This window comes from Pelodiscus sinensis, unplaced genomic scaffold, assembly GCF_049634645.1.
Source record: "Pelodiscus sinensis isolate JC-2024 unplaced genomic scaffold, ASM4963464v1 ctg37, whole genome shotgun sequence".
Taxonomy (NCBI): domain Eukaryota; kingdom Metazoa; phylum Chordata; order Testudines; family Trionychidae; genus Pelodiscus; species Pelodiscus sinensis.
In genome coordinates this window covers 654,685-677,442 of record NW_027465869.1, presented here as the reverse complement: position 1 = coordinate 677,442, position 22,758 = coordinate 654,685, and the positions used below count along the sequence as shown (strand labels likewise).

Below are 22,758 nucleotides of genomic sequence, written 5' to 3'. Positions count from 1 at the left end.
TGGGGAGGGATAGCTCAGTGTTTTGAGCATTGGCTTGTTAAACCCAGGGTTGTGAGTTCAATCCTTGCAGAGGCCATTTGGGTCAAAAATTCATCAGGGATGGTACTTGGTCCTGCTGAGAAGTCAGGGGACTGGACTTGATGACCTCTCAAGGTCCCTTCCAGTTCTAGGAGATAGGCAGTCTCCATTATTATTATTTTTTTTTTTAAAAAAAAGCAACCTAAGGGGCCTTTGCTGATCCCCAGCCACAGGCCTCTGCTCTGCCAGCTGAGCTTTGGAAGGGGCTGGGGCAGGCTGCTTTGCCCAGGTGGCCCTTGGGTGAGTGTTGGGGCAGGAGAACCCAGCAACACAGGGGGCTCTAATGGGCGCTTCACCTGCAGAAGGACCCTTGAGTGAAACCAGGCAGAAACACAGTGTCGTGCTGCCCCTTCTCCTGCCTGGGCCTGGCCTCCCTCCCCCGCCCGGCACCACAGAAAGCCCCTTGGGGCACCACAGAAAGCCCCTTGGCAGAAGCCAGAGGCCTCAGGCCTGTCCCCTCTGAGGGGCTTGTGCCTTGGTCCTGGCTCTCTTGGCTGCCCTGCCCCCTGAGCGCTGCTGGCCAAAGGAGGCAGCCAGGCAGGAGAGGGGGGAGGAGCAAGTCCCGCTGAGGCCGACAGCTCGGGCTCAAGCCTCCAGCCCCAGCACAAAACCTCCAGCCGGGCCCGTGTGGCTCCCTCCTGCCCCCGCACACGCTCACAGGGGGAAACGTGCCCCATGTTCCATCCCCGCGCCAGGCCTGGGCGACGGGCTCAGCCCTCGAGCAGCCCACAGGGCCTGTGAGGGACGGACTGAGAGCAGGGCCCCACTGACACCCCCCGTCCTGCCCCACTGGCCTGCGTGCGGCGCTGGCACGGGACAGGCAGGAACGGCAGCCGGGGAGAAAGCAGCTTGGACTGACGGGCGAGTCTCACTTGCTGACCAGACTCCCAGGCCCTGGGCTCTGGGGCCAGCCCCCCTGTGGGTCAGAGCCCCCCGGCCACAATGCTACTCCAGGGGGCCTGGTTCCAGGGCCACCTAATCCCAGGGGCTGGGGGGCTGGAGGCCTTTGCCCTGGAGTCTCAGAGCTCCCCAGTGTCGGCTGCCGCTGGCCTGAATGGTGCTGGATGCTCCTGCTCCCCTCCCAGCAGGCTGGCCCTGCGCAGGCTCTGTGCTCGCTGGAGCCTCCTCCTGCCAGGTCCCCGGCCTGCTCCCTGCAAAGCCTCAGCCTGGCTCCTTTCCTGCCCTCTGCTTGCAGGGCCCCTGGAAATGGCTCTGGGCGGATCCCTGAGCCTCAGCATTGGGTGCAGCACTGCTGGGCCCCCAGGAATCTCCTGCAGGGCCGGTGGGATGTAGAAAGCTGCTCCCTGGGAACCTTTCCCATGGCAGCACCCCCAGTCTGGACAGTACCTGCCTGACCCGGCCCCCAGCCCGGCCCCCACCCCAGGGTGGGCAGCATTTGTGGGGACAGGTAGGAGAGGCCCCCCTCCCCTTCCCAGAAGAGTAGACTCCCCAGGGTGGCAGAGGGGGCTGTGATCCCAGCCTGGGACCAGGGAAGCTGCTACCAGCTCGTGCGGGGCAGGAGGAGCCACCCCAGAGAGGGTGGGGAGGGGGATCAAGTGGGGTGGGGGAAGATAAGAGAGGTGAAGGGGAACAGGGACGTGTGAGATGGGGGCAGGAAGGGGAGGCAGGAGGCGCTGAAGGGAGGTTGGGGGGATCATGCCAGTCATGCAGGGGTGCAATGGAGGGAAACTTGGGGGGGGGGGTCACAGGAAGGGAAACGGGGCAGGGGAGGTTGGGAGGAGACAGGGGGAGCAAGAGCAGCCTGGCTGGGGAAGGGGAGACACAGGGCAGGGCTTGTACAGAAGGAGATGGGGAAAGATACAACGGCAACTCCCCCACCACCGTGGGGCAGAAGTGGGGGCAGAGGTGCCTGGTGGTGGCACTTCTGTGCCCCAACATTTCTGAAGTTTATAACCAGGGTGTCGAAAATGCCCCCTGCCTCTGTGGGTGCCTCTCCCTGCGCCCCTCCCTCTGCAGGCTCCAGTCCCCCCGGGGGAAGAGCTGCCCCCCCCCCCAGGAGCCTGAGGGGAATTTCTTCTGTGAATTTTTACGTGTAGATAACTGCAAACACTGATCTGTTAGGGACTGGTAATGGTTTATTTCCATATTTGCATATTTGTTATTTGCATAATGTATATGCAGATATGTAAATATGTTACCAGTCTGGCAAAAGTTTGTGAATGGGTTTGGCTGTCCATGGTATTACAAAAAGGTTAGCAATCACTGGCCTGATCCATGGGAGGTGGTCAAATGCAAGGCAGGGAAAACACTAGGGCTACGTCTACACTGACCCCTTCTTCGGAAGGGGCATGCTAATTTTGAAAGTGGGAATAGGGAAATCCACGGGGTATTTAAATATCCCCCGCGGGATTTAAATAAACATGTCCGCCGCTTTTTTTCCGGCTTGGGGAAAAGCCGGAAAAAAGCGTCTAGACTGGCCCGATCCTCTGGAATAAAGCCCTATTCCAGAGGATCTCTTATTCCTACTTTGAAGGAAGAAGTTCATGGAACTTCTTCTTCTCAGCTTGGGAAAGGGACGACTAAGGTGCGATGGGACACAGTTTTATGTAATGATGACAGGGGTGCAGAAAGCAAATAAGAATGTTTATTCTCCTACTCAAGATCCTGGGTGACAGAATGAAACTGGTAAGTAACCAAATTAAAAGTGAATCAAAAGGGAGCATTTTTGCACCCAGTGGAACTCCTTGCCAGAGGATGTTGTGAAGGTGAAATCTACAAGAAGGTCCAAAAAAGAACTGGATAATTTAATGCAGGAAAGGTCAATCAATGGCATTTAACCAGGATGGACAGGGCAGGTGTCCCTAGCTGGTGTATTCTAGAAGCTAGTAATGGGCGACAGGAGGCATCACTTAATTGTCTGTGCTGAGGATTCCCTCTGGGCAATGAAATTGGCTACTGTCGTGAGACAGGATCCTGGGCTAGTTGGACAACTGGCATGGCCCCGTCTGGCTGTTCTGATGTTCTGTTTGGTTTCTGTTCTTGTCCCCTCTGGACAATGGAAAATGGACCCGTGTCCTGAAGGGGACAGAAAGTGGCCTGTGAAAGGCTAGTGCAGGTAAGGAAAGACGCCATGTGCAGGTGTCCCTGGTGGTCTAGTGCCTAGGATTCAGCACTTTCACTGCTGAGGCCTGGGTCCAATTCCCAGTCAGAGAAACTAGCTTCACTTGACATCTGCCCAGTCATTCATCTTACCTCATTGTTACAGCAGCTGTGACCCAAGAGGTTCACTCAGGGCCCCTTTCCCACCTCTCCCTCACTGCCAAGACAGCACCTGCCATTTTCACAAGCCCTTCAGAAGGGCAGAGCTGGTCACTCAAACTGCCCCTCCCCTCTCCCATGTGGGCAGCCCTGCAGGAAGCTCTGTGGCACACACAGCACTAGCCCAGCGCAGTGTCAGGTGGGCACAAGATCCATTGGTTCAGTTTGGTTGTTGAAGGAGAAAACCCAGAACTGGCTCCAGCCCCCACTCAGTAACCTGGGGAAATGACCCACCAGGCCTGGGCCCCTCGGAGAGGCAACGATTCCCCACTGGCCAGGGCAAAGCCTCCCTCTCATACAGGCATGGAGCCTTCTCCCCCTGGTCCTGCCTCCCCTTCACTCAGCTCTCACTGCTCGGTGCTGCCAGGGAGGGGCCTCACTGCGAGAGCCGCCTGGGCAGGTTCCTGCCACAGAGACACGTCCCAGAGCAGGACGGATGCTCAGACCGACACTGAGTGTTGCTCAGCGCTGGGGTGAGACAGGGAAGGAGAAAAGGGTCTAACGGCGCCTGCAGCCTTTCAGAACAGCCCCTGGCCCCACCACCACATCCCAGCTCTTCCCTCTGCCCTCGCTGGACTCTGCTGGGCACTGTCTGGACTCAGTCCTCCCCGGGCTCTGGAGAAGACATGGCAGCTCCATGGGCAGAGTCCTGAGCCCCTGGCAGGGCAGGGCTCATTAAGCAGTTGGCGGGGGGGGGGGGGGGCTGGGTTGCTGCACAGGTTAGGGCTGGCCTGGGCAATGACTTGTGATGGGGAACCACTCCCAGGGCTGCACTTTTCCATGCTATTAATGGAGGAGGAGGGGGTCTGGGATGCAGGTTGGTGCAGACAGGAGCTTGGGGCAGAGGACTGGGGTGCAGGAACAGTTGCAGGAGGTTGGGTTGTGACCAGGGGCAGAGGATTGGGGTGCAGGATCTGGGAGGAGTGAGGGTTCAGGAGGGGGGCACAGGGTTTGGTTTACATGGGGTACCAGTGGGTTGAGGGAAGGGAGGGGCTGGGGTGCCAGAGGCAGGCTCTGGCTGGGAGACTTACCTGGCTCACTCCCGGCCAGCAGCCCAGCACATTTCTCAGGCAGCTACTTCCCTGCTCCCGCACAGGCTCTCAACCGCCGTTAGCCAATAAGCTGAGGGGCTGCGAAAAGCCCTTGTGATGTCACTGCCACACCCACCCCTGCCCTCCAGGGCTAATGTCCTGCCCCAGGCAGCCCCTTTGCCTGGCTGAGCTGCTCCCAGGGGTGAAAGTGACACATTTCTTACAGGGCCTGTTCTATTGGGCACCACCCCTTGGGCAGAGGGAGGCTCAAGGCAGGAAGTTGGGGGAGGGGTTGTGATAGGACAGTACCTGTAAGAAATTAAAGTGTGGAGTGGAGTGTGGGAGGCTCAAGGTAGGTACTTGGGGAGCATGTCAGTGGGGGGGTGGGGCTCAGGGCGGGGGTGACGAAGTAGGAATCAGGGCACAGGATTAGGGATGTGGGGGTGCTTGGGGCTGGGACTGTGTGTGTGTGTGTGTTGAGGGGATCAATGGGACTAGATTCCCAGCTCCCTCTGCTCTGGGCTCCCTGAGGCCCTTTAACACACAAGGGCTTTCTCTGCAGTTCGCTGAGGAGAGGAACCCCTGAGCCAGTGATGCCTCTTTGCCCAGGTTGGCGGGGACAGGAAGCAGGCCAGGTGCCCAGTAATCCCAGACAGATGTGCACATCTGCATGTGAGCAGCAGCTGTTGTGGGGCTCTAGAAATCTCCCCCTAGATCTAATTCCCTACGTGCCAGGCACCAGTCAAAGCCAGGGCTCCGGTGTCTCAAGCAGAACACTGCTAGGGGCGGATACATGTCTATTTGAGGCAGGTTCCTCACTCCCACGTCCCAGACACGTACTGTGGCACAAAGACCAACGGTCCCTGCACAAAGTGTGTCCCAGAGATAAGCGTTAGCCCTGGGAACAAGCATCGCCCTGCAGAAGAGACACCCCTGGTCTGGAGCCAACAAGCCCAGGAGACACCCAGCTCAGGATCCTTAAGGGCACTGACACAGACTCCCTGGCACAGGAGAATCCCAGGCCTCAGTTCTGCCGGCCAGAGTTTTCTCCTCTTCTCTTTCTTGTCAGCTCCCTGCAAAACACCTCACAACGTTAGATGAGGGTGAGTGGGGATAAACCCAGCTGGGCTGCAGAGCGGCTGTTAGATGAGGAAAGAGAGGTGCTCCCGCCGCCTCCCCGAGCAACTCTCACATGTAAGAAAACTGCCATTGGAGGTGGCTGCAGAGATGTCAGGATGGCTGTGGGGTCTAAGGCGCCAGACTCAAGGATCTGTCTTTCCCTTAGTTGGGTGTTCTGGTCTCCAAATGGAGGCGTGGGTTCCAATCCCACTCCTGACACATCCTCTTTTCTTATATCATCTCTTTATGTCTAGAGAGGTGACCTCATTTCCCCATTTCTCCTGACATTGTAGGAGCCCTTGCTCCTCCCACATGCTCATGAAAGCATTTCTCTTAGGCTGCATCTACACAGCAGCATTCCTTGGGAATAACGGCCATTATACTGCAATAACAATGGGAGCGTCTACACAGCAATTCCATTATTCCGACGTCTGTAACGCTCCATCCATACCAGTGGTCTGAAGAGCCAGGAGGTTTCCAGGCTGCAGACAGACAAGCCCACAGGCAAAGACAAAGCAAAGTCCCAGCCACTTCCTGCTCAGCCCAGCGGTGTCTCTGTGTGGCCCCCAGACCTTTTGTTTGCCTTTCCCCAGGTGCAGGGGCCCAGATTCAGCAACACTCACAGGTCCCACAGGAGGAGGCTGGTTTCCTGCTTCACCCCACGGCGCAGCAATGAGCCCCCAGACTCCCTCTGTGCTCGGGAAGCCAGGTTAGCCGTGTGAATTGTGTGGGGGCAGGTAACATCAGGCCTGGGCACTGGGATTATTTACCAGTTTCCCTGGGGGCCCTGCTGTTTTCACAGCACAAATATCTTTCCCATCACCCCTTAGTCGTCCCTTTCCCAAGCTGAGAAGAAGAAGTTCCATGAACTCCTGGGAGCTGCTGTTCCAAAGAAGAGGCATTTCCCGTGGAAAAGATGGCCAAACCCAATCCCTACACAGAGCCCCAGAAAATACCAATGGACACTGGGCACTTGTAAAGCTCCCTCTCGGGCAGCGCTACGGAATGGATCCGGCTGCCCATCGGGCTGACTAACCCATCAACAGACGAGTCCCCGTGAGACTTCTCAGCCCAAGTGCAGAGACTGTGGAGTCTCCCGCTCCCAGCCCAGGGGCAGAGGGGCAGCGCCCTGAGGAGGCAGGTCCCGAGCAGCAGAGACCTTTGAAGGGAACGGAGACGTAAGATCAGAAGGAAAGAGAACAAGTCACCTCTTCCCAGGTGAGATGTGGTGGGAAACTACCAGACCCGGTGCAAGCCGAGCTCCAAGGGCTGGTTCCTGCCCTGGTGGCTCCTTGCAGGGCCTGGCTTGAGAAGTGCCAAGGAGCCGTGTGTGGGCCAGGAGAAAGGGTGCAGAAGGAACGTGGATGAAGGATCAGGGTGGGGGAGCAGGAAGAAGGGAGGGTGTCAAAGGAAGCTGGGGGTGCTGGGTGAGCTGGGGAGAAGAAAGCAAGGGGAACAGGGTGGCTGGGGTCTGGGCATGAGGGAGGACATTATGTGGCTTTGTGTCCACTTGCACCAAAGGCCACAGCCACACTGCCCTGAAGGTGCACAGCAGTGGCACTTCCAGGGTGGGTCCTGGACTGTGTGGCTGCAATGACCTGGTCCCAGGTAAAGCACTGCTGAGAAGTCTCAGCCCCAGCCCTGCATCCTCCTATCTCAGCAGTCTCCCACATGCTCCTGAAGGCCAGCACACAGGCCACCCATCCCTGCACCAGGAGGCAGGCCTTAGAACTGCCTTGTGGGCACCCAGGGGAAGTGCCATAAAAAAGATGCTGTGCTTCTGCCTGGCTTTAAACCAGGGACTTTTTGCGTGTTAGGCAAATGTGATAACCCCTACACCACAGAAACACACCTAATAGTATTTTCTGCTGCACTTAAACTTGGGCAAATATTCGGTTGCTAACCCTTTGGCCAGCAGAGATTGCTGCGGGGAAAATGAATTCTTTGATGTCAATTTTGTGCCCTCAGGAAGGGACCAAACTGAAGGAGGCCGGGCTCCCACCTGGGGACTCCAACCTAGACCCTGAGACCGAGGGGTTTACAAGCCAGAGAATCAAAGTTTGCTTCATTTTGCCCTCCCCCAACCCTGCAGAACCTCAAAGGCAACTCCACAGTCCCAGCGGCCGGAGGAGATGTGCATGTTACAGCCTCTGCCCACTGAGCTGTAGCCTTCTGTGCCCAGGGAGCCAGACACCCCCAGGTTGGGAAGGCAGGAGGGAAATGGGGAATGGCCGAACTTTGCAAGACAATGGTGTTGTCTGGGACCATACAGTAGAACAGGTTAGAGGTGGGTCTGAGTAGGGCACCGTGGCTTAGCTGGTTAAAGCACTTGCCGAATAAACAACAGCACCTGAGTTCAGTTACCATTGGTGCCTTGTTGCAGCTTTTGCTCACATTTACTTAAGCCCTTCTGGGACACAGAAGAGGTCTCCTCTGGCCACCCATGGAACTGCTGGTTCAGGAAAAGGCTGAGTGGGGAGATGTGTTGGGAAGAAGGAAACCACAAGTCCCAAGAGGTTTCTCCCCCTCAAGTGAGAAGCTCCTGATGCCCACAGACCCTGACTCTCCATGGCTGCAGGAGCTGCAGAGGTTGCACCCTCAGGCTCTCTAGGCCCTGACTCCTTCACACATTCACAAGTGTGTGTGGTGCTCACTCTCCTGTCCCAGTAAATGCAGTGAGAGCCCTGTTATTGCCAGTCACAGCAGCCCCTGCACTGGCTCCAGGCTTGTTGTTTCCTTCTTCCCAACATCCCTCCCCAGTCAGCCTTTCCTGAACCAGAAGTTCCAGGGGAGGCCTCTTCTGTGTCCCAGAAGGACCTAGGAAAATGTGAGCAAAGGTTACAACAAGGCACCACTGGGAATTGAACCCAGGATCTCCTGTTTATGAGGCAGGTGCTTTAGCCAGCTAAGCCATGGTGCCCTCCTCCAAAGTCTCTTTAAAATGGCTCTTTATGTTTCCAGATAACACTTTTGCCTCCCAAAGTGCAGCCATTCCCCACTTCCCTCCAGCCATGGAGTCCAGGCGGTTTCTGGCCTCCTGGGCACAGAAAGCTACAGCTCAGTGGGCAGGGGGCTTTGGCCTCCTTGCCCATGGGCTGCTGTTGCAGGAAGGGCTGCTCAACAGGGTTGGGGTTCACCTGTGGAGGAAGGGAAGAGTATTTGGGTGCAGACTGGCTAACCTAGTGAGGAGGCTTTAAACTAGGTTTGATGGGGGCAGGTGCCCAAAGCCCACAGGTAAGTGAACAACATGGACACCTGGGAGATGGGCCAGAAATGGGAGAGAGCAGGGGCTGTAACCGCAGAGATAAATGAGGGACGAGGGACCACTGGGAAGCAAAATCTAATCTGTGTCTTAGATGCTCATATAGACACATGGAAATGATGGGTAATGAGCAGGAAGAAGTTGGTATCACAGGGACTTGGTGGGATAATACACTTTATTGGAATTTTGGCACAGAAGGGTAGAGCTTGCTCGGGAAGGACTGGCAGGGAAAAAGGGAGGAGGAGTTTCCTTCGATATGAAACATGCGAACACTTGGCCTGAGGCAGAGTTGGACACAGGAGACAGACTTCTCAGGAGTCTCTGGGTGAGGTTAAAGGGGTAAAACCCCAGGGTGATGTCACACTAGGTGTATATTCCAGACACCTCCCCAGGCAGAAGAGGTGCCTGAGGCTTTTTAAACAATTAACAAAATCATTCAAGGTGCAGCTGGTTTCTCACACTCAGCCTCACCCACAGCTGGGAGGCAGTTTGCAGTGAGCTGAAAAGAAACAGAAGAGGGGAAACTGGAGCCTGGCAGAACCAAGTCTTGGGATTCTTCTGTGTCCAGATGTGCTAAGCAGCTGGCAGCCAAGCTCCCAAGTGCTGGTCTGTTCCCACCCTCCCCAGGCAGGTGAATCCCCTCCGCTGGGTGTTACAGGCTGGACTTTGCCTGCCTGATTTTAGCCAGGGAACTGCTCCCTGTGAGGCAAACATGACACCCCCTGCCCTGCGGAAACCAGCCCCTTGCCTTATGGAAGAGGGAAGGAGCCCCTGGAAGGCTCTGCCTGTGGAAAAGAGGAAGTAGCAAACATCTATCACTGGAGAATGTGGGTATCAATCCCACTGCCTCTTGCATGCAAAGCGAGCGCTCTACTACTTGAGCTAATTCTCCTGCCTGTAAGTAGCTTTTCCTGCCCCACCCACCTTATTCCAGAGCTCACAACGTCCCTTCTGATAAACCCTCATCTAAAACTCAGCAAATATCCAGAGAAGTTGCGGTTCCCTTTGCAAGACTCTGCACAGCTCAGTTCCAATCAGCCGGTCTTCCCTAGAGCCCGGAACATCGACCGCGGCAGCGTCGCTCTTACGCCCAGTGTAGACATGGCCTGAGAGTGTCACAAACCAGCCCCGGACACATTCCTGGCTAGGACCAGTCACAGTCTGGGCTCAGTGAGGGTCCGTCCTACCTGAGACGTGTGTGACACAAAAGCCTCCTGTTCCCTGCCCAGTTCCCAACACTGGCTGCAGACCCAGTGATATTTGGTGCCTTGGCTGCTGTCCCTGCTGGCAGGGAGCTGTCCCGCACCCGCAGTTCATCTGCCTCCCGGAGAGGCAGCAGCTCTGTGAGGGGGAGAAGCCGGGGAATTTCCCTGCTGTGTATAAAACCATCACTGCCGGCCCGGGCTGGGCCAGTGCGCTGGCATACCTCATGTCAGGAGCACCCGCCAGGGAAACCTGAAACCGCATCAGGAGATAAGGGGTCAGGGTCCCCCCCAGCAGGAGCTATAGGGAAGGGGCTACCTCTACTTCTCCCCAGCAGGAAATACTGGACCAGGGGTCCCTCCACCCCTCCCCAGGAGGAGCTATGGCACCAGGTGACCCTCCACCCACCCTGCAGGAGCCAACGGGCGCCATAGGGGCTCACACACAAACAGGTGCACATGCCCTCAATAATGGTGCCCAGGGCAAAACTCGCTCTGCTCCTGGAACAGGAACAGCGACTAGCAGTGAGGCCCCTGCCTGGCAGCACCGTGTCAGATGGTTTCTTCTCGGCCTGGTGCCTCCTGAATGCTGGGAGGAGCTGCCTGGGTCGAGGGGCTGCAGTTCCCTGGGGAGAGGGGCTGGCTACACCTACCCTGCAGACTTCTTGCTCAAGAACTGTTTTGTGCAAAAGGTCTTACACAACAGTGTGTCCACACTCCCATGTGCTTTTGCACAAGAGAAGTGCTTTTCTGTAAGAGCGCCCATGGCAGTGTGGAGGTTCTCCTGAGCAGGAAAGCTCTGATGGCCATTTTAGCCATAGGGCTTTCTTGAGCAAGAAACCCCTGTTGCCTGTCCACACTGCCTCCTAGTGGATGAGTTATTGGGCAAGGGGCCTTATTTCTCATGGGGAGAGGAATAACTCTTGTGCAAGAAGCCCTGTTTTCTGATGCTGTACTATACATTTACATGTGCAAGAACGTGCCTGCACTGTAGACGCTCTGCAAGTTTTTGTGCAAGAACATCTGCTCTTGCACAAAAAGCCTGCAGTGTAGATGGAGCCCTGGAATGTAGACACAGTCTGAGACAGACAAGGAATGGAAGTGGCCAGTGCCTCCCCCCGGCAGGCTGGTCCTCAGTAGGCTGGGTGCGTCTACACAGCACCCTCACCTCGAAGTGAGCTGTGCAGTGTGAGCGGCTGCCCAGGGCCCCCAGGGGAAGGTCTGTGGGGAGTTTCCAAGGCAACAACAACTACAAAGTTTCATAATCTACACTCATGTGACTGTGATTTATTCCTCCACTAGCAAGTGTCTCTGAAGGGATGAGAAATGCAGGGCCCAGGTGCAGGGAGCCGGGTCACATTCTCCTGCCTGAGTCTCAGTCCTGGCTGAAGCCTGGCTACAGAGAGAAGAGGCCAATGCAAACAGCCCGGTGGCAGCGAGGAAGTCAGTAGGTGAGTGGGTGGAGCAGGGAGCTGGGGGCAGAGCTGGGCTCTTACTCACTGGGGCGTGTCCCATAGCTCAAGATAACTGATACAATTGGGTAGCTTATTTCAAGTCAATTTTGAAATAGCTTATTTTGTAATTTGGCACTGGCTACACAGCACTTAGTTCCAAATAAATTGCTGTTCTGAAACATTCCTCACTCCTCGCACCATGAGGTTTGCAGGGACGTCGGAATAGCGAGCCTGTTATGGTTTGAAATAAGGGGCTTGCTCTTAAGACGCATCTGTGTGATATGAGCACCATGTTCTAAACCTCCGAGCTAGCCGGCCCACGGGTGTCAGTCCCACAAGTGGCCCTTTCAGAAAGGAGCCTCAGGCTGCCACAGAGACCTTGTAGGGTCTAGAACAAGGTGGGTGGGAAGAGGAAGTGTTCACATGCAGGGGAGTTAGCTCAAATGGGAAACCCTTTGCTTTGTGTGCAAAAAGTAGTGGGATTGATACCCATGTTCTTCAACTACAGCTTTGTCCTGGTTCCTAGTTTTTCACTGTTGGGGGCTCAGTGGTCTCCCTCCCTCTTCCTACCTCCTCTCCCAAAAGAGACAGACCTGGCTTCCCTTTCTTTTCCCCCAGCAATTGCCATGCTGCAAAGCAGAGAGTGGAGATAGCAATCCTAGCAGTCCGTCAGGCTCTGTGGTGCAATGGAAAGCATGTTGGACTTCTAAGCTGCACTGGATAATATGAGCCCAGCTAGATATTCAAAGGTTGTGGATTCAAGTCCCACCACAGTCACTTTAGCTGCTTCCTCATTTCCAGGATGCAGCTTTTACAGACCAGACAATCCTTAGGATCACTGGGGAGGGCTGGCATCCAGGCAATTCCCAGCAGACCCCAGTAAGGGTAGAGGGAAGGTCTAAGACTTGGGGGTCGAGACGGGTTGTTCTGAGAGGGTGCAGGCGTCAATTGACCCTCCATGTCTCCTACCAGTGCTGTGCAACACGCAGGCTCAGAGCTTTTCTGGAAAAAAGCACCAGTCTAGACGCAGATCTTTCGGAAAATAAAACCTTTTCCAAAAGATCCCTTAATCCTTATTTTAAGGGTTTATTTTCTGAAAGATCCGGCAAAGCTCCGAGCCGGAAAAAAGCCGAAGCCATTTTTATGCAAATGAAGCAGAGGGGATTTAAATCCCCACATCATTAGCAATTGCGATGTGTCTAATTTGCATCCCTTTTACGGAAAAGGGATGCAGTCTAGACACAGCCTTAGTGTAGATGTAGCCTCTGTGAGTTACCAGCAGTGGGGCTGTTAGTGTCGGCATCTAACTAATTGCATCATTAGGCCATGTCTTCACTCAGGTGGAGATCACTGCTGCAATCCATCTTCCAAAGCTTGATTTAGCAAGTCTAGCTAAGCCTCACTAAATCAAACCCCTAGGACACCTCCTGCTCTTTGCTACTATCCTACTCCCACTGAGAGGGCACCACCAAGCTCAACTGAAGGTAAAACCAACTCCAGCTACATGTTGAAGATGGTGGAAAGAAAAGACCCATTGACCTGGCAACAAGACACCACTGGGAGTAGAACCCAGGATCTCCTGCTTACGAGGCAGGCGCTTTAGCCAACTAAGCCATGGTGCCCTCCTTGAAAACAACTCTCAAACTGTTCTACTTTATGGTTCCAGACACCCCCTTCCCATTCCAAAGTGCAGCCGTTCCCCATTCCCCTCCAGCTCTTGCCATGACTCAAGGCCTGCGCAGCCCAAGACATTTGATTGGCAGCTGGAACCCAAAACCTTTTTGTCAATTGTAGCCCCAGGCCCCAAAGGGACAGACCCAAGGCAGCCGCCTGGTCCTAAGGCCGGGCCTGCAGCCAGGGGGAGGGAGAAGAATCTCCCCTTTCAGCTGGAGTTGAATCAGCAACATAAGGGCACTTGCCCAGCACCCGCTACAGGCCTCTGCTCTGCCAGCTGAGCTATGGAAGGTGCCTGGGGCAGGCTGCTTTGTCCAGGTGGCCTTTGGGGGCTGGCTTCGAGCAGATCCCCTGAGCCCCAGCATTGGGTGCAGCACTTTGGGCCCTCGGAGCCCGGGCTGCAGCCAGGAGGGGGAATCTCCTGCAGGGCCAGTGGGATGTAGAACGCTGCTCCCTGGGAACCTTTCCCACGGCAGCACCCCCAGCCTGGCCAGTCCCTGCCATGCCAGGCATGGGGTGGCTGAGAGCAGGAGTGCAATGGAGGGAAACTTGGGGGAGGTGTCACAGGGGGCAGGGGAGGTTGGGAGGAGACTGGGGGAGCAAGAGCAGCCTGGCTGGGGGAGGGGGAGACACAGGGCAGGGCTTGTACAGGAGAGGGGGGAGATACAATGGCAGCTCCCCCACCCCCATCGGGCAGGAGGGGGGGCAGAGGTGACTGGTGGTGGCACTAGGGGGCACCAACTTCTCTGCCCCAACAAAATTTCTAAAGTTTATAACCAGGGCGTCCCAAATGCCCCCTGCCTCTGTGGGTGCCTCTCCCTGCGCCCCTCCCTCTGCAGGCACCAGTCCCCCGGGGGGGGGGAGCTGCCTCCTCCAGCAGCCTGAGGGGAATTTTTTCTGTGAATTTTTTTAAGTGTAGATATCTGCAAACACTGATCTGTTAGGGACTGGCAACAGTGGGAAGCCCTGGCACAGGGATGGGCCGGGAAGATGCTCTGAGAGCGAGTCCCTGGGCTATTTGGGGAGAGAACTTGCACACGTCTAGGCCTTCCTCTATTACCAGGATGGCTGAGTGGTTAAGGTGTTGGACTTAAGATCCAATAGATGTTTGTCTGCGTGGGTTCAAACCCCACTCCTGGTAGCTCCCTGTTTTGGACAGACATCCATCTGAATGGTGATTTGCCCTGCTATGAGGGCAGGGGACTGGACTTCATCTCTGAAGGTCTGTCTGGTGGCATCTTGCCATGTGCGAGATATGCATTTGTGCAGGAGGATCCATGGCAGTGTGGATGCTCTCCTGTGCAAGAAAGCTCTGATGGCAGTTTAGCTATAGGGCAAGAAACCCTTGTCCTGCATCCACACTGCCCTCTTGCACAAGAGGACTTACACCTGTTAGAAAAGAGCATAGCTCTTGTGCAAGAAGCCCTTTCTTACCATGCTTTACTGTAAAACTTCTTGCACAAGAGCGAGTGGGCAGTGTGGATGCTCTGCGGAAGAACGGCCCTTCTTGCACAATAACCCGCCAGTGTAGACACAGCCCATCAGTGTGGACATATCCTTCCAGTTCTAGTCCCAGTTCTGATTGGCTGAGCAGGGGCCAGTCACAGGGAGGAGACTCAGGACTTCCTTGTTCTCCTTAAGTCCCAGCAAATGAGCCAGAACTTCTCATCTGCTCGGGGAATTGTTCTGTTTCTTGCCAGTGCTTGTCTCTGACCAGCTCCTGAGTCTCTCTGTGTCCCGGTGCTTCTAACCCACTGGCTGAGCCATCCCTAGGCCGGGCTGTGGGGCTATATTTCACTGGAGGTCACGTTATTCTTATCAGTCAGGGTGTGAAACTCCAGACTGAGGGGGAGTTTCAGCATCTGGGTCCTGTGCCCAGCACTGCCCCAGACTGGCTGTGTGAGGTCAGACAAGGCCCTTTGCCTTTCTCAGCCTTTGTCCCTCCCTCTGTCACTTGGGGGGAACAAGCCCCTCCTGCCTGCCCCATGGTGGGGGGAGCTGTGAGGAGTGGTGTGAGGGTGTTGCTAGCAGCAGTGAGTACTAGGAAGTGTCCTGTCACCTGGGCTCTATGTAGGTTGCCAGATGGTTTCTACAAAAATACTGGAGACACTTGACATGATACCACAATCGACATTATTGTTATTATTGTTATTTAGAAACTAACGGACATTTCTATTTCTATTTTCTCAGTTTGTTTCCTGATCAGAAAGCTCAAATACTGGACTGTCTGGTCCAAAACCGGACACCTGGCAACCCAGCTCCATGTCAGCAGGGACACGCAGTCGAACACCTCCCCCCATATGCTGGCCCAGCCTTGTGCCTGCTGCTGGGGCTGCCTCCCCACCATCAGTGGGGCCTCCTGCCCGTGTTGGTGCAGCAACTGCCAGTCTGCCCGCACCCAGGCCTGGCAGCCATGTCGTCTGGGAGCAAGAGGAGGGAGAACGGCGCCTTCCTAGCCCAGCCTCCTCCCCATCCCATCGCTGAGGGAACTTTCCCCCAATGCCAGCCCCATGCTCAAGGGCTTTGTAAAAGGGCCAGGCCAAAGTAGCTCCCCCCTTGCTCCTACTGAGCCTCTGCCAGAGCTGCCCCTCCTCAGGCTCTGCCCTGTCACCAGACAGACCCTGCTCTGCTCCAGCCCCCTCCCTCTGTCTGAGTCACTCCTGGAGCTGGTGGGACTAGACAGCTGCTGTCCTATGGGATGTGGCATTTCTTGGGGAACCACCTCTCAGTTCCATGGGGAAAAATCAAGCCAAGGCTTCCCAATCAACCCTCAGAAGGTCACACATCTATACCCCAGCTGGGACTTGAACCTACAACTCCGGAGGCCAGTGCCTTGTCCATTAGGCCACTGGGGCCAGACAAAAAGCAAGGAGATGGGACAGAAATTCTCTGTCCCAAAGGCGCACTCCTCACATTGGCTGGGCAGACACGTCCCTCCTCTCTACCCCAGCAGACACGTCTGCAGCCCCTGGCAGGGAGGCGGCTGGGCAGGTCGTGGCAGAGCTGAGCCCGGGCTGGCAGCAGTGCAGGCTGGTCGGCCACAGCCCTGGGAGAGCAGCTGGGGGGCTCGGCTGGGGGGCGACGGGCCCGTGTGCTCTGCTGCTCACTGACGAGCTAGCTGCCCACACAGATGCTTCTTCAATCCCCACCCCCCTCAGCCGCCCACCCCCAGCCTCTTCCAGCACAGCCTGCCCCCCCCCCCCAGGGCTTCCACAGGGGCCTCTGTCCCAGGGGGAATGGGGAGCCCCTGCCCCCAGCACCCACCCACCCTGCTGCTGCTCCCCCCAGAGCAGAGGATTCACCCAACACAAGTAAGTGCCTCTGTCCCCCCTGACCCCGGCTGCTGGGTTCCCTCCTGTTTAGCTGCCTGGCCCCAGGTAAGGTCACATGAGACTGCTCAAATCACCCCCTCAGCACGGAGCCCTGGGCAACCGCCCTGCTCGCTCAGGTCTCAGGCTGGCAGGGCCTGCAGGGATACTGGGTTTGAATGACAAGGTGTTGGAGCAGCTATTAAAAGGCTTCTTCCTTGGCAGGGGCATTGTGCTTTTGGATTGGCTGTTTCTTGGATGGCTGGTGCTTGCACATGCAGCTGGGCTTTAGCAAATCAGAACGATGCAAGTCGTGAGCAACCCAGTGCCTCTGGACATGGGAGTGGAGTAAAAAGTACAATATTGTCTATAAAAAATAAAATAACTTGAATAAAAATGAAAGTACAACAAAAATAAATTACTTGAGTAAAGTACAAATACCCAAAAAAGGTCTTGAGTAGTGTGAGCAAGTATTTCTACTTTATTACTTTCCACCTCTGCCCGGCAGGCAGGGGTTCTTGGCCCCTTGCTGGTCTGCGGACTGGCCGTTTGTTACCACTGACTTAGAGGAGCCCCAGGAACTGCAGTTTCAGGAAGAAACAGCAGGGCTGTGTCTACTCTGGCACCCTTTTCCGGAAAAGGGATGCAGATTAGCCAAGTCAGAATTGCAAATGCAGCAGGGATTTAAATTTTCCTGATTTTAAGAGGAATAAAGGATCTTCTGGAAAAGGCTTTATTTTCCAAAAGATCCCCCGTGGCATTTGCATTAACATGGCTGCCGCTTTTTTCCGGCTTGTAGATAAGTAGGAATAAGAGATTCTCCGGAAAAGAGCTTATTTTCCGGAGGATCGCATCCAGACTGGCACTTTTCTCCGGCTTATCTACAAGCCGGAAAAAAGCGGCAGCCATGTTAATGAAAATGCCGCAGGGGATATTTAAATCCCCCACGGATTTTCCTATTCCAAAGTGCTACATTTGCATCCCTATTACGGAATAGGGGCCAATGTAGACACAGCCATGCAGCGGGGAAAATTTAAATCCCTGCTGCATTTGCAATTCTGACTTGGCTCATCTGCATCCCTTTTCTGGAAAAGGGTGCCAGTGTAGATGTAGCCCAGGAGATTTTGATTGGCTGCCAGGTGCTCCACATGCTAATCAGAAGGCGTGTTTCTGTAAACAGGGACATGGAGCATATTGTAATATGCAGATTTCTAAACCTGGTGGAGCATGTTTGAATGGGACAAGCACTTTGCTGAGATTATTTCTGTTTTTTAGTTTTCTAAGTGTTGTGTGAAAATATTCCTCATGAGGAGAAAGTGAATGCACACAAGTGTGGGTGTGTAGAGAAGCAGGTGCTAATAAGACTGTACTTTCAGGGATCATTTCTATAGTTGGTAACTAGAGAAATGCAGCTGAAGGTGGTTGGTCTCGCTATCTATGAGAATGAGTGATAGTGTTGTTTTTTGAGCATGAAGCAAGCAGATGGTGTTGCTTTCATGTAATTGCTGTCTTGTTAATGATTGTTCTTTCTTTCCTGTTGGGAAGCTGGAGGAAGAGAGCACAGGCTGAATGGTTAACTACTGTCAAAAAGTTCAAAATTAGTTTTGCAGTAGAGAGGAATGGGGATTTCGCTTTATTGTTTTGTTTTGGTTTTTGTTTAATTCCTGGATTTACTTGTAGGCTACATTTACACTGGTATGACTTTGTGCAAATACTTTTAACGCAAGAATTTTTGCAGTGCACCTACACTGGCCTGTGCTTTTGCGCAAAATCATTCGTGCCAATGTAGATGCTCTCTTGTTTAAGAAAGTTCCAATGGTTCGCTGGCCATTTTAGCCACTGGGCTTTGTTGTGCAAGAAATTAACGTTGCTGTCTACACTGGCCCTCTTGCGCAAGAATACTTGACAAGAGGGCTTATCCGTGAGTGGGCGCATCAGAGTGTTTGCGCAAGAACCACTGATATTGTACGTTACAAACTCAGTGTTCTTGCGCAAATACTTGTGGCCAGTGTAGACGGGCGGCAAGATTTTGCGCAAAATCTTGCCAATGTAGACATAGCCGAACTGCTCTGGTCTTGATCCTGATGTTTTCATGCTTTTCTCTTACTTGCTGCTGGGTCTTTTTCATGTGCTTCTCACACTGGATTTAGCCAGCCCCTTGGATCTGCCTCATGCCTTGTCTCCCATCTGTTCCCTAGTGGCCCTGCGGGAGGCAGAGACTAGCTGCAGCCCAGTGTTAATTATCCCTTGGGTTAGTGTCTTTCTCCCATAACGTGTAGCTAAGATATTTGTTAGTAACTGGCAGGCGCCGCGGGGGCTCACACCTGAACAGGCACACGACCTCAATATTGGTGCACAAGACAAAACTCACCTGCTCCTGGAAAAGAAACACTGACTAGCAGTGAGGCCCCTCCCTGGCAGCACCGAGCAGTGAGAGCTGAGTGAAGGGGGAGGCAGGGCCAGGGGGAGAAGGCTCCATGACTGTGTCAGAGGGAGGCTCTGCCCTGGCCAGTGGGGAATCGTTGCCTCTCCAAGGGGCCCAGGCCTGGTGGGTCATTTCCCCAGGTTACTGAGTGGGGGCTGGAGCCAGTTCTGGGTTGTCTCCTTCAACAACCAAACTGAACCAATAGATCTTGTGCTGACCTGACACTGCGCTGGGCTAGTGCTGTGTGTGACACAGAGCTTCCTGCAGGGCTGCCCACACGGGAGAGGGGAGGGGCAGTTTGAGTCACCCAGCTCTGCCCCTTCTGAAAATGAAAATGGCAAATGTTGTCTTAGCAGTGCCAGGGAGGTGGAAAGGAGTCTGATGTAATCTCTTGGGTCACAGCTGCTGTCACATAGGTGAGAAAAAGAGACTAGGCAGCTGTCACATGAAACTGCAGGCTGGTTTCCCTGACTGGGAATTGAACCCAGGCCACAGCAGTGAGAGTGCTGGATCCTAACCACTAGACCATCAGGGACACATGAAACTTACCTTTTTGCTCACCTACACTAGCCTTTCACAGGCCATTTTCTGTCCACTTCAGGATGGGGTGGCAGGTCCATTCTCCCTTGCTCAGAGGCGACAAGAGCAGAAACCAAACAGAACATCAAAGCAGCCAGACTGAGTCATGTGACTTGTCCAACTAGCCCAGGATCCTGTCTCACAACAGCAGCCAATTTCATTGTCCGGAGGGAATCCTCAGGACAGACAGTTATTAAGTGATCCCTGCAGTCGCTCATTCCCAGCTACTGGAATACACCAGCTAGGGACACCTGCCCTGTCCATCCTGGTGAAATGCCATTGATTGACCTTTCCTGCATTAAATTATCCAGTTCTGTTTTGGACCTTCTTGTAGATTTCACCTTCACAACATCCTCTGGCAAGGAGTTCCACTGGGTGCAAAAATGTTTCCTTTAGTTTATTTTTAACTTGGTTTCTGGGCTCCCTGAGGCCCTTTCACACACAAGGGCTTTCTCTGCAGCGTGCTGGGGGGAGAAACCCCTGAGCCAGTGACACGGACTGACCTGGGCGCAGGCCAACAAGGGGGGTTTCAGTGAAGCTACATGTAAATGGATCCATCTAGTAACCACTGCCAGCCACATGCACAAGGGAGGGGACTTTAGCCAAGGAAGCAAGGACTCTGAGGGAGGGGTGGAAGTGAAGGGGTTAATCAGATGGACGGGAGTTTCCAATGCTGGGCTGTGGCGAAGATGGATGAGGGGATGTCACAGGGCACTAGCACAGCAAGGGGACCAGAGAGGCCCTGCTGCACCGAGAGACATGGCAAAGCCTGGGATTGAGCCAGGGACCTTTAAATGTTTCATCTTAGGCTCCCCACACTGAGCTCCCCATAAACCCCTCTAGCTGGTTATTAACTGTCCGGGATGTCTGGCAGCCGTGTCACAAACATGATGCCGTCGTGCCCGGCCCAGGAAGGCGCGACTGGTGTTTCCTGCCACCTGCAGTTTGACTTGCTCCTTCCCCCCATTCCTGCCCTAGCTCCCGGGTTGACCCGGCAGCTGAAGTGGTCGGGGGCCCAGCAGCCTGGGCAGGGAGTCGGGTGGCCAGACCCTGGTGGCAAGAGTCTTGGTGCTACTTGTTTCCCTGCCCCCTCTGGTGCCCTCACTCCCCACCCGCAGCCCCTGCTGCCTGCCTGGGTCCCTGTGCTGTGTCAGACGCTCAATGAACCCTCCTGTTTCACACGGGCTGGGAGTGGCTCTGGGCGAGGGCACAGGGCTGTGTCATTCCCTGTGGGAGCGGGAGGCCCCCGGAGCCCAGAGCGAGTGGACTCCCCAAGGGGCGCACGGTGAGAGACAGGGGGCTGGCGGCTCAGGGAGGGGCAGTCCCAGGGGGCAGAGGGCACCAGTGACTCTCGGCTGGCAGCTGACACTCTGCTCCTTGCTTCCCTCCCGCTGCTTCACCTCCCAGGGCTTCTTTCTCCTTCCCTGTCCATAGCAGGCAGCTACACAAAGGCAAGTCACCAAACCAGACACCCCTGTGGCCAGCATGGGGCTTGCACCCACGACCTGGGCGTTATCAGCATCAAGCTCTAAACAGCTGAGCCAGCAGCCCACGAGGGGCCCTTTGGGAAAGACCCCACAGGCAGCTGCAGGGACGTCTCTGCCGCTGCCCAGAGCTCGTCTCTGATGGGGCCACGGGCGACTCACTGAGATGTGGGCTGGCTAGTGCAGAAGTCAGAGGAGCAGGAGCCTGGGTGGGTTCAGGGGGGCCTTGAGCAGGAGCAGGTTCGGGGGAGGGGCTGCTGGGCCACTGAAGCAGGTGACCAGTGATTGGCAGCAGCTCTGTGGGCTGGGCACATGGTCCCAGTCTCCTGGACATATGGAGCCTCCCTCTGTGGCTTGGGCTGGAGGAGCCATGGGCCAGCCACTGCAGCAGCAGGAATTTGGGATCAGGTCACCCCACTGGGGACAATGGAGGGAAGAGAAGAGTTTTCCCTGCCATTAGGGGAAAGCTGGCCAGACCCTTTTAGCCACTGGGTCTGTGCAGACTGGATCCTCCTCCTACCAGTTCTCTGGCCTCAGTCCTGCAAAGCTCTCAGCCTTTTGCCTGTTTCTGCTTCCCTGTCCATAGTAGGCAGCTAAAGTGTGTGTCTGGGGGTGGAGAAAGGAGAGTAGTCACCGCAGTGAACAAACACACAGCCAACATGGGGCTTGAACCCATGACCTTGGCGTTATTAGCACCACTCTCTAACCAACTGAGCTAGCCGGCCTTCAGAACCCGAGTTCACAAATGGTCCTTTCAGAAAGGCTCCTCTTCTCTGACAGGGCCACTAGCAACTCACTGTGATGTGGGCTCACTAGTCCAGATGCTTTGAGGTTTGGTCAAGTTGGCTGGTGGCCGACATGGCGCACTGAGACCCAGGGCAAAGAGGCAGCCGGAATCTCTTGCTGCCTTGCCTCCCAGCTTCTTGCCTCCCAGCTTCTTCCCTGTCGGCAGCAGCCGCAGCCCCTTTCAGCCACTGGGAAGAGAGACAGGATTGGGGCCAAGTAACGAGTCAGGCTGAGGGGGCAGGCAAAGCTCATCTTGCCTTGCAGGGCCACTGGCAACAGCTTCTCTCTTGTGCGCTGCTGCTGAGGAGAAAAACACCGTGAGAGGGACCAGAAAGACCAATTTAAAAGATTGTTTGGGGGGGGGGGCACCTGCTAGCGCCAGGGGGGCAAGAGTCAGAGACTGACAGCACCTGGGGACCACAAAAGAGACCACAAGGGTAAGCAGCAAGCTCCAGGCAGGTTAAGTTTTAGGGCCCAGCCCATCTCAGCCAGGCAGACCATAGCATCAGACTGAGCTCCAGGGGGCATCAGACACCCAGCAGGAGGCACAGAACTCTTTCTCTGGGGAGCCTGCAGATAAGGAGCCCAAAGCTCATAAAGTTGGAGGGTTTTGCAGCAACCAGCCCAACCCCAGCAAGTCCCACAGAGATTTGAACTTGGATCACATGATTCAGAGCTCTGAGTGCTGCCTCTTACACCATGGCTACATCTAGACTGGCATGTTTTTCCAGAACTGCTTTTAACGGAAAAGTTTTCCGTTAAAAGTATTTTCAGAAAGAGCATCTAGATTGGCAGGACACTTTTGCGCAAAATCACTTTTTGTGGAAAAGCGTCCGTGGCCAATCTAGATGCGCTTTTCAGCAAAAAAGCCCCGATCGCCATTTTCTCGATCGGGGCTTTTTTTGCAAAAAAGAAATCTCTGCTGTCTACACTGGCCCTTTTGCGCAAAAGTCTTTTGGAAAAAGACTTTTGCCCGAATAGGAGCAGCACAGGATTTCCGCAAGAAGCACTGATTTCTTACAGTAGGGAGTCAGCGCTTTTGCAGAAATTCAAGTGGCCAGTGTAGACAGCTGGCAA

General features: G+C 55.0%; 2 protein-coding genes and 6 non-coding genes across 8 annotated transcripts in view; 3 read left to right on the top strand and 5 right to left on the bottom strand.

Annotated features, from left to right (window-relative positions):
- LOC102457165 (uncharacterized) overlaps positions 1 to 22,758 on the top strand; it is a 242,837-nt gene that overhangs the window by 113,007 nt on the left and 107,072 nt on the right. The gene's annotated exons all lie outside the window — the stretch shown is intronic.
- The window catches only part of LOC142824070 (uncharacterized), a 408,405-nt gene that overhangs the window by 292,422 nt on the left and 93,225 nt on the right, over positions 1 to 22,758 (bottom strand). The gene's annotated exons all lie outside the window — the stretch shown is intronic.
- Positions 8,354 to 8,427, bottom strand: TRNAM-CAU (transfer RNA methionine (anticodon CAU)). The gene has a single exon. It is a non-coding gene; the product is annotated as a tRNA-Met (tRNA).
- On the bottom strand, positions 12,974 to 13,047 carry TRNAT-CGU (transfer RNA threonine (anticodon CGU)). The gene has a single exon. It is a non-coding gene; the product is annotated as a tRNA-Thr (tRNA).
- Positions 14,158 to 14,240, top strand: TRNAL-UAA (transfer RNA leucine (anticodon UAA)). The gene has a single exon. It is a non-coding gene; the product is annotated as a tRNA-Leu (tRNA).
- Positions 17,768 to 17,981, top strand: LOC142824079 (small nucleolar RNA U3). The gene has a single exon (XR_012899106.1). It is a non-coding gene; the product is annotated as a small nucleolar RNA U3 (small nucleolar RNA).
- TRNAE-CUC (transfer RNA glutamic acid (anticodon CUC)) lies at positions 19,296 to 19,367 on the bottom strand. Its single transcript has one exon. It is a non-coding gene; the product is annotated as a tRNA-Glu (tRNA).
- Positions 21,547 to 21,620, bottom strand: TRNAI-AAU (transfer RNA isoleucine (anticodon AAU)). Its single transcript has one exon. It is a non-coding gene; the product is annotated as a tRNA-Ile (tRNA).